Below are 8,060 nucleotides of genomic sequence, written 5' to 3'. Positions count from 1 at the left end.
GCGAGGCGCCTGGCCCAGCTGAGACTGAAGCTGGGCCCCAGGGCTCCAGGGCCCCGTCTCTCAGCCCCAACCCTTCCTGTGTCCCACACCGTCACCCTCTCCCAGCCGTTCGCTCGCGCTGGCCCGCACCGCGACAGCCCCCAGGGTCACTCGGCCGCGACGAACTGGGCTTTTGTGTGTTCTTTTGCTTTCCGGCAGGTAGACAGGTCCCTACGAAACCGCCCAATTAAGCGTCACCGCAGATACGTGGGCCTCAGTTTCCCCAACCGGACAAAGGAGGAAAGCTGACATTTAACCGCGGGCTCACAGCTCCTGCCTTCGGGAAGGGCGGGGGAGACAATCTAGAGGCGAGAGATACAAGTGGGGGGACACCGGCGAGACCGAATTCGAATCCACGGCTGGCTCCCGGTCCCCCTTTTGTCCTCTATACCTCCGCCCACTCTCGTCCCACTCCCTCGGTTTCTAACCCTCTCCCCTCTCCTCCCATCTCCCTCCCCTCCCCCCACAGGCCCCGCTCTGCTCCGAGCCCCGCCGGGCCGCTAATTAAATGCAGAACTGGGGGGAGGGGGCGGCTCGCTGTTAACCCCTTCCCGCCGGGCCCAGGAGGGCTTCCCTTGGCTGAGGAGGGGAAGCGGGAACGCTGCTCAGCCCCCCTCCGCTCCTGGCTTAAGGCCCCAGGACAAGCCCATTTGACGGACGGGTAAATCGAGGCTAAGGGGCCAGCCCCGAAGCTCTAGGCAAGAGCCGATTATTAATCAGAGCCTCCAGATAGGAGGGCCAGGGCCTAGAAATAGCGGAGAGAAAAGGGAGATGGGGGAGAAAGGCAGAAGGGGATGGAAGGAGAGAGAGCCGGGAGGGAGGGAGGAAAAGTCTGTTGGAGCCAGACAGAAACAGCCAGAGACCCAGAGAGAGTGAGACAAATGAGTTAAGAAGAGACACCAGCTGGAGAAGGCTAGAGACAGCAGGAAGAGGAAGAGAGAAACACTCAAGTATTTTCTATGGGATTCTCCGTCCTTGGCTGGGGACTAGAACTAACTAGTGAGGAAGGAAAGGTGGCCCTCTAAATATCTACAAGGAAAACAAAGTAACTATCCCAGGCTGGCACGGTTGGGACTGGAGGGGGAACGCAGTGGCCCTGAGAACCATCAGTATGTGTGGTGATAGGGGACTCCTAGGCCACCTCAGGAGCTGGAGGCCCACAGGCCAAGCCCCCCGTCACTGGCTCCTGGCTGTGGGCTAGCTTGCCCACTATTCGCTGACCTCTGACAGGGCCTTGTTGCCTGAACTGAGGGTCAACCCTGGCCAGGGAGCTGTAGGTCACCTCACGTTCCCACCCTGTCCTTAGAGCTCTGGGTCAGGTAGACAGGACCCAGACACAGCCATTCCACTGCCTGGGACCCCTGTCCCTCCGCACGCTGACTACTGCCACTGTGGAGTTGGGTAAACGAGAGATTTGAGAGGGGCCCAACATTCTTGGGGTGCGAGCAACCGAAAAAATGGGTAATACGTCAAGCAGTGACAGGAGCTATGAAGAGATCTCAGGGGGATGTGCAGAGGATCAGTGACATCTGTGGACCAAAGGGGCACAGGGGAAGGGGGGGGACTGGGGAAGGCCGGACTCCTGAAACCTGGAATAGCACAGGCAAAGGTCCTGAGGTAGGAATGCATGATGTGCTGGAGGAGAGTCTAGAAGGCCTAGAGTAGGGTGAGGAGAGGGAAGACAGGGTAGGGGGATCACAGGGACACCCAGGTCACCAGCAGCTGGGGGGGGGGGGTCATTGGAGTTTTTGCCAGCCCAGGAGGAGCCTGTGACAACCCTCCCTGCCTCAGTCTCCCCACCAGTGCCCATGTTTCAGAGGATGCAGAGGAGTCTCGGGGGAATAGGCGCTGCCCAGAGCCACAGGGACCTGTCTTCTGTCCTCTGCAGGTGCCACCCTGGCCTCCTCTCACCCTCTGTGGCTCCCTGCTCTGGCTTGTCTTCCTGTTACCACCTAGCTCTGCCCCTCCTATGGTCCAGCCTCCCAACACGTGCCCATAATGTTCCTTCACCTGCAGTACCCGCCTCAGGAGACATTCCCTGACCCCCTCCCAGGCAGAGCAAAGAGACCCTTCCTCGGCCGGGGCTGGCTCTCCAACCGCACTCAGCCCTCTCACCCTTTGGCTACAAGCCCTGCAAGAAAGGAGGAGGCTCAGGAGACTGGGTTAAGGGAAACAGGGGAAGGTGAACAGTGTGGTCCTTGAGCCTGCATAAAAATAGCTGCCCCCTCTGCGCCTGCCCCCTTCAAGGAGGCATGACGGTGGCTGCAGTGATGGGGGATGTGCCAGGAGGAGCATCCGGCAGGGCCCACGTTGCCATGGCGACGCTGACTCAGAGGCAGAGGCAGGTAGCAGCATCTAGTACCCGCCAGCCCTCCCCTGTGCTCATGGCACCCTGCCCAACCCCCACCCTCCAGCCTCCACTCTGGGGGACCTCTTTTGAAGCTGAAGAAGGGTGGGTAGAGACCCCAGCATGGCTGGATGAAGTTCTCCACTCACCCCTACCCAATCACCTGCTAGAAGGTAGGAGACGCTATTTTATCACACTAACCTGGGTACCACATCTTCCTCCTTCGGGACACTCATCTCCCCATCCATCTGTTTATATGTCCGTCCATCCATCCATCCATCCATCCATCTATCCATCCATCCATCTATCCATCCATCCACCCACCCACCCACTCATCTGTCCATCCCTCTATTTACCCATCCACCCAATATTTATGGAGCCCCTGCTGTGCGCCCACATTGTTCTCAGCACAGGGCAGTCATCCTCTGCTCCAGCCTTCAAGGTATCAGAGAAGGATCTGGGCTGGGGCGATGCAGGTGACGATGATGAGGCCTCTGTGGCTTCTTGGGCCAAGGCCTTGGGAAGTTGAGGCCCCTTCTGTCCCTCCTACTCCCAGTCTGTCTCCTCTACCACTGTTTCAGACTCTATCTCCCCATCCCAGAGTACAGCCCAGACCCTTCCCCAATCCCACCTCCAGGCCCCCACCCCCAGACCATGTATCCCCTTTCCTCTCTTCCCTCATTTATCCACTCCAGCCACATGAGCCTCTGTGTTTTTCCTCCAACACACCAGCTTATTCCCACCTCAGGGCCTTTGCACATGTTTTTCTCCCTGCCTGGAAAACCCTTAAGGTCTTTACCTGGCATTTATCTTGTTTATTTCTTGGCTTCCTTATTATCTGTCTCTACGCCCATCTCCAGAGTATAAAGACTTAAGAGAGAGTCTGGTTCCTTTGGTGTCCTGTCTGCCTATCTCTGCCTTCATTTTGCCCGCTGTGAAATGGACAGATGGGAATGGTGTTCACAAGTAAGACTTTATAGAGGGGGTTGGGAGTAGGAATTAAGTCCTTAGAACTGTGCCTGGCACAGAGTAAGTGCTCAACTAACATTTCCTTAAAAATAGTCCGGGGGGAGGGGCGCCTGGGTGGCGCAGTCGGTTAAGCGTCCGACTTCAGCCAGGTCACGATCTCGCGGTCTGTGAGTTCGAGCCCCGCGTCAGGCTCTGGGCTGATGGCTCGGAGCCTGGAGCCTGTTTCCAATTCTGTGTGTCTCCCTCTCTCTCTGCCTCTTCCCCGTTCATGCTCTGTCTCTCTCTGTCCCAAAAATAAATAAAAAACGTTGAAAAAAAATTAAAAAAAAAAAAATAGTCCGGGGGGGGGGGGCAGCACCCTGGGTGGCTCAGTTGGTTAAGTTCCCTACCTCAGCTCAGGTCATGATCTCACACTCCGTGAGTTCGAGCCCTGCGTCGGGCTCTGTGCTGACAGCTCAGAGCCTGGAGCCTGTTTCGGATTCTGTGTCTCCCTCTCTGTCTGCCCCTCCCCCACTCACGCTCTGTCTCTCTCTCTCTATCTCAAAAATAAACATTAAAAAATTTTTAAAACATAGTCCAAATGTCCATGAGCTGCTGAAGGATAAACAATATATGATCCGGCTGTACAATGGAATACGACTCAGCCATAAAAAGGAATGAAGCCCTGACACAGTTACATCGTGGATGAACTTTGAAAACGTCGTGCTCAGTGAAAGAAGTCAGACACAAAGGCCACCTGTTGTATGATTTCATTTATATGAAATGTCCAGAGCAGGCAAATCCATAGACCCAGACAGCAGATTAATGGTTGTTCAGGGTCTAGGGGAGAGGGAGTGGGAGGTGACTGGTAACCGGACAGGGTTTCTTTTTTTGGGTAATGAAAATGTTCAGGAACTAGAGAGAGGTGACGGTTTCACAACACCGTTTTAAATGCCACTGAATCGTTCGCTTTATTTTATTTTATTTTATTTTTTATTTTTCCTTACTTTTATTTTTAAGGGATTTTTATGCTCAGTGCGGGCCATGAACTTACAACCCCGAGATCATGAGTCGCGTGCTCCTCCAACCGAGCCAGCCAGGCACCCCGAATCGTCCACTTTAAGATGGTTAATTTCAGGATGCCTGGGTGGCTCCGTCGGTTGAGCATCCGACTTGGGCTCAGGTCATGATCTCGCGGTTCGCGAGTTCAAGCCCCACATCAGGCTCATTGCTGTCAGCCTGGAGCCTGCTTGGGATTCCATGTCCCTCTCTCTTTGCCCCTCCCCTGCTTGGTCTCTGTCTCTGTCTCTGTCTCGCTCTCTCAAAAATAAATAACCATTAAATATAAAATAAAATGGTTAATTTTGTGTGAGTGAATCTTACATCAGTAATAATTTTTAAAAGAACATTGGGTGATAACTAAGGAAATCTGAATAAAGTGTGTACTTCAGTTAATAATGATCAGCTTACTGCAACTTCAAGATGCCCAGCATGTACTTGCCCTTGAGCCCTCACACCTGCTGTTCCATCTAGCTGGAGGCTCCGGGGAACCTAGGAGCTGGATCGGACTCTGGGGTCTGAGCTGCAGTCTAACCATTTGCCGTCCCTCTGCCCCCTCCCCCCCCCTCCTCCAATCACTGGAAAGGTCAGAGTGCTTGGTGGATAGGGATGATGTTGAGGACATTCCCCTGCCTTTGGAGGGTCAGTCTGCACTCTCGGGGGAGGGGGGGGTGGGGGGGGTAGGGAGAAGGACCTCCAAGCTAGTGGGGTCCCGCAGCAAGTGGGCAGGACAGGCAATGGATTCCATCCAGCTGGGGAGCCCTCTCCTGTTTCCAGCTGTCTCATGAACACAAACAGCAAGAACCATTTTTTGAATTTTTAAGGAAAGTTGCTGAGTAATGAAGATCTCCCTGGACAGCACTGCTGTGCCCCCAGGCTCCCTCTCCAGGAACTGAGTCTTCTGGGGTTTGTGGAAAAGACAGCCTTTCCAGAAGCTTCTGAGGAAACCATGTCGAGGCTCTCCATGGCGACAGGGAGAGTGGGAGGGAGGGAGGGAGGCCACCTCACCATCATCCACACGCACTTGGGCATTTAGGGACAGCCCCGAGGCCCGCTTGCCAGAGATACTCAACATGCCAGAGGGGCACAGTGTGGAGGGACAGGCCCTGGAGGGGGGGCCTACAGGGAGGGTTTTCAAAGGAACAGAGAAGGGAATGAGGGAGGGGAAGACGCAGGAGGACGCACTGAGTATTTTTAGGCACTGAATGCAGCCCTGAAATATTTCCACGGCCACTCCCCGAGGGTGAGCAGGGTGACTATTTCGGTGCCTGGTTCCAGTGGAGGCGGGACGGACAAGGGTGAGTCACCGCTGGGTGGCTGGACCCAGACTGGGAGGGGGCTCTTAGGGCAGGACCGGGGGCCTTCCAGGTGACCACTCACCAGCCTGGGCCAGGCAATCAGTGCTGGCCTCCGGGGCGAGGAGGACGGTGGCCTGGCCAAGCCAAGCATGTGGCACCATCACCAGGGTCCCCCAGTGAGCTGCTTGGGCTGAGCCCAAGGCTTATAGAGACGGAGAGGGTCCCAGGAGGAGTTTCCGACACTCTACAGGTGATCGGTGAAGAGTGAAGCTCCCCTCTGAGCCGCATGCAAGTCTGTAGGGAGCGCTTGCTTCCCCTTGTAATCGTCCCGACAACCCCTGTGAGGTAGAGGCCACTGTGATCCCCTGTGACCAGCAAGGAAGTGGAGGCGCAGTGGGGTAACCCTTGCCAAACATTTGGTGTATCTCGAACCCAGTCCATCAGTGGAGGCTACAGTCAGGGGAGTAAGTTTTAAAGCAGGTGCCAACCTCACCTGCCCCCACCCCAAACGACTCCCGTCTCCTGATTCCATACCTGACACAGCTAAACTAGGAGAAGGTAAACGGATCCTCCAAGTTCCAGGAGGCAACAGAAGGAGGAGCTTGGAGGAGCCTCTGGAGCTGTGTGACCTGGGGGCAGGTGGCTCACCCTCTCTGTGCCTGAGTGTGGAAGCTACCTGGCACACACTGGATTGTTTTTAGGATCACAGCTTGGGTCTGATGACTCCTTTTTTTTTTTTTTTTTAACACTTTTTCAGAAAAAAAAAATATTTATTAGAGAGAGAGAGAGAGAGAGCACACACATAAGCACATGAGCTGGGGGTGGGGGGTGGGGTGGGGGCGGGTAGGGAGGGACAGAGAATCCCAAGCAGGCTCTGCACTGTCAGCACAGAGCCTGACGAGGGGCTCGAACTCAAAAACCATGAGAGATCATGACCTGAGCTGAAATCAAGAGTTGGGCATTTAACCAGCCGAGCCACCCAGGCGCCCGGGGTCTGATAAATCCTGACCTCCTCTCTGCCCAGCCGTGACAAGCCACATGAGCTTGGGGGGCTTTTCACTTGCGGTTCCCTCCACCTGTTCCCTCCTCTCTTCCCGTGGACAGTGGCTTCTTGACCTTCGGGAGTGGATTTGAACATGCCTCCCTCGGTGAGGCCACCCCTTCCACTCTGGAAATCTTCAATCCCAGCATCCTGGCGTTCCTAAGGAAAGACGAACCCTTCTGCCCGGGCCCTCATGGCACCCCTGCCCCCTCTTTTACCACCTCTGCGACCTCTACTGTGGGCTGAGCCCCCAGCACCAACCTCCTCCTGGTCTCCTGGCTTCCGCTCTGGTCTCGGTCTGTTCCAGAACCCTCTGTGCCTCCCATCTTGCTCAGGGCCTGCACCTGCCCCACTTCCTACCCACTCACTTTGTTCTTGTCACCACTGTGTGCAGGGCCTTTGCACTGGCACAGGCCTTTCCCCTTGTCTGAAATGCTCTTCCCCTCGATGGCTCGCTCCCTTGGCTTCCTCCTTTTCTTGAATGTCACCCTCTGGCCTGCCCTGACCACCTTTCTCCCACTCTTGCTTTCTTTTTCTCCATGCTGATGCATTCGGCTTGTTGCTTGCTCACTCTGTGGAAGGTAAGGGCCACCGGGCCAGGGCTCTTTGCCTCATTCATGCTGAGTGTCCAGCAACCGGGACGGGGTGGTGGCCCCAGTTCCTCCGCCTCCAGGCCAGCCCCCTGCTCCACCGAGGCGGGCAGCTTCTCCCAGAGGTCCTGTGAGCGGACATCAGCCCCACTCCTATACCCCTTACTGGCCGGGTGTCCTCAGAGGGACAGTGGAAGACACCAGGGCACTCGCTGAGCCACTGGAGACACACACACACTGCTGATACCAGGACAGGCTGGGGGCCCTAGGGTCCAGATGGATGGGTGGGGAGGACACTTGTCATCATGCTCCCGTGGACGCAGCGGGCACAGGGAAGGGCTTCCCCGCGGAGCTGCTCTTGAAGCAGCAGGTGAGGCCCCACCGAGAAGGTGTTGGGGGGGGTGTGTGCAGACAGGGGTGGCGCAGGAAGCAAGAGAGATGCCCCCCCTTCCCCCCGCCCGCTGCCGCCTTGTGGGACGGATGCTTCGGGTTGCTGGCCGCATCCGTGTCCCCCAGATGGACTCTTGGCCCCAAGTCAGGCAAGCAGGGGCCAGGGCCGTCAAGGCTGGCCCCGCAGGGCTTGGGCTCCAGGCTGAGTCACACCTCCGCTCAGATGGGAACTGGAGCAAACGCCAGAGGTAGGAGGTCCTTGGTTCTTGGGAACCGGGAACAACCTACGTTGAAGGCGTCCTACTTGCCCCGAGTCACGCACCGGTCAGCTGATGAGGGCTCAGGTC

Source organism: Neofelis nebulosa, chromosome 4 (genome assembly GCF_028018385.1).
Source record: "Neofelis nebulosa isolate mNeoNeb1 chromosome 4, mNeoNeb1.pri, whole genome shotgun sequence".
NCBI classification, from domain to species: domain Eukaryota; kingdom Metazoa; phylum Chordata; class Mammalia; order Carnivora; family Felidae; genus Neofelis; species Neofelis nebulosa.
The sequence above is the reverse complement of the archived record's forward strand: the minus strand, read 5'-3'. Positions refer to the sequence as shown.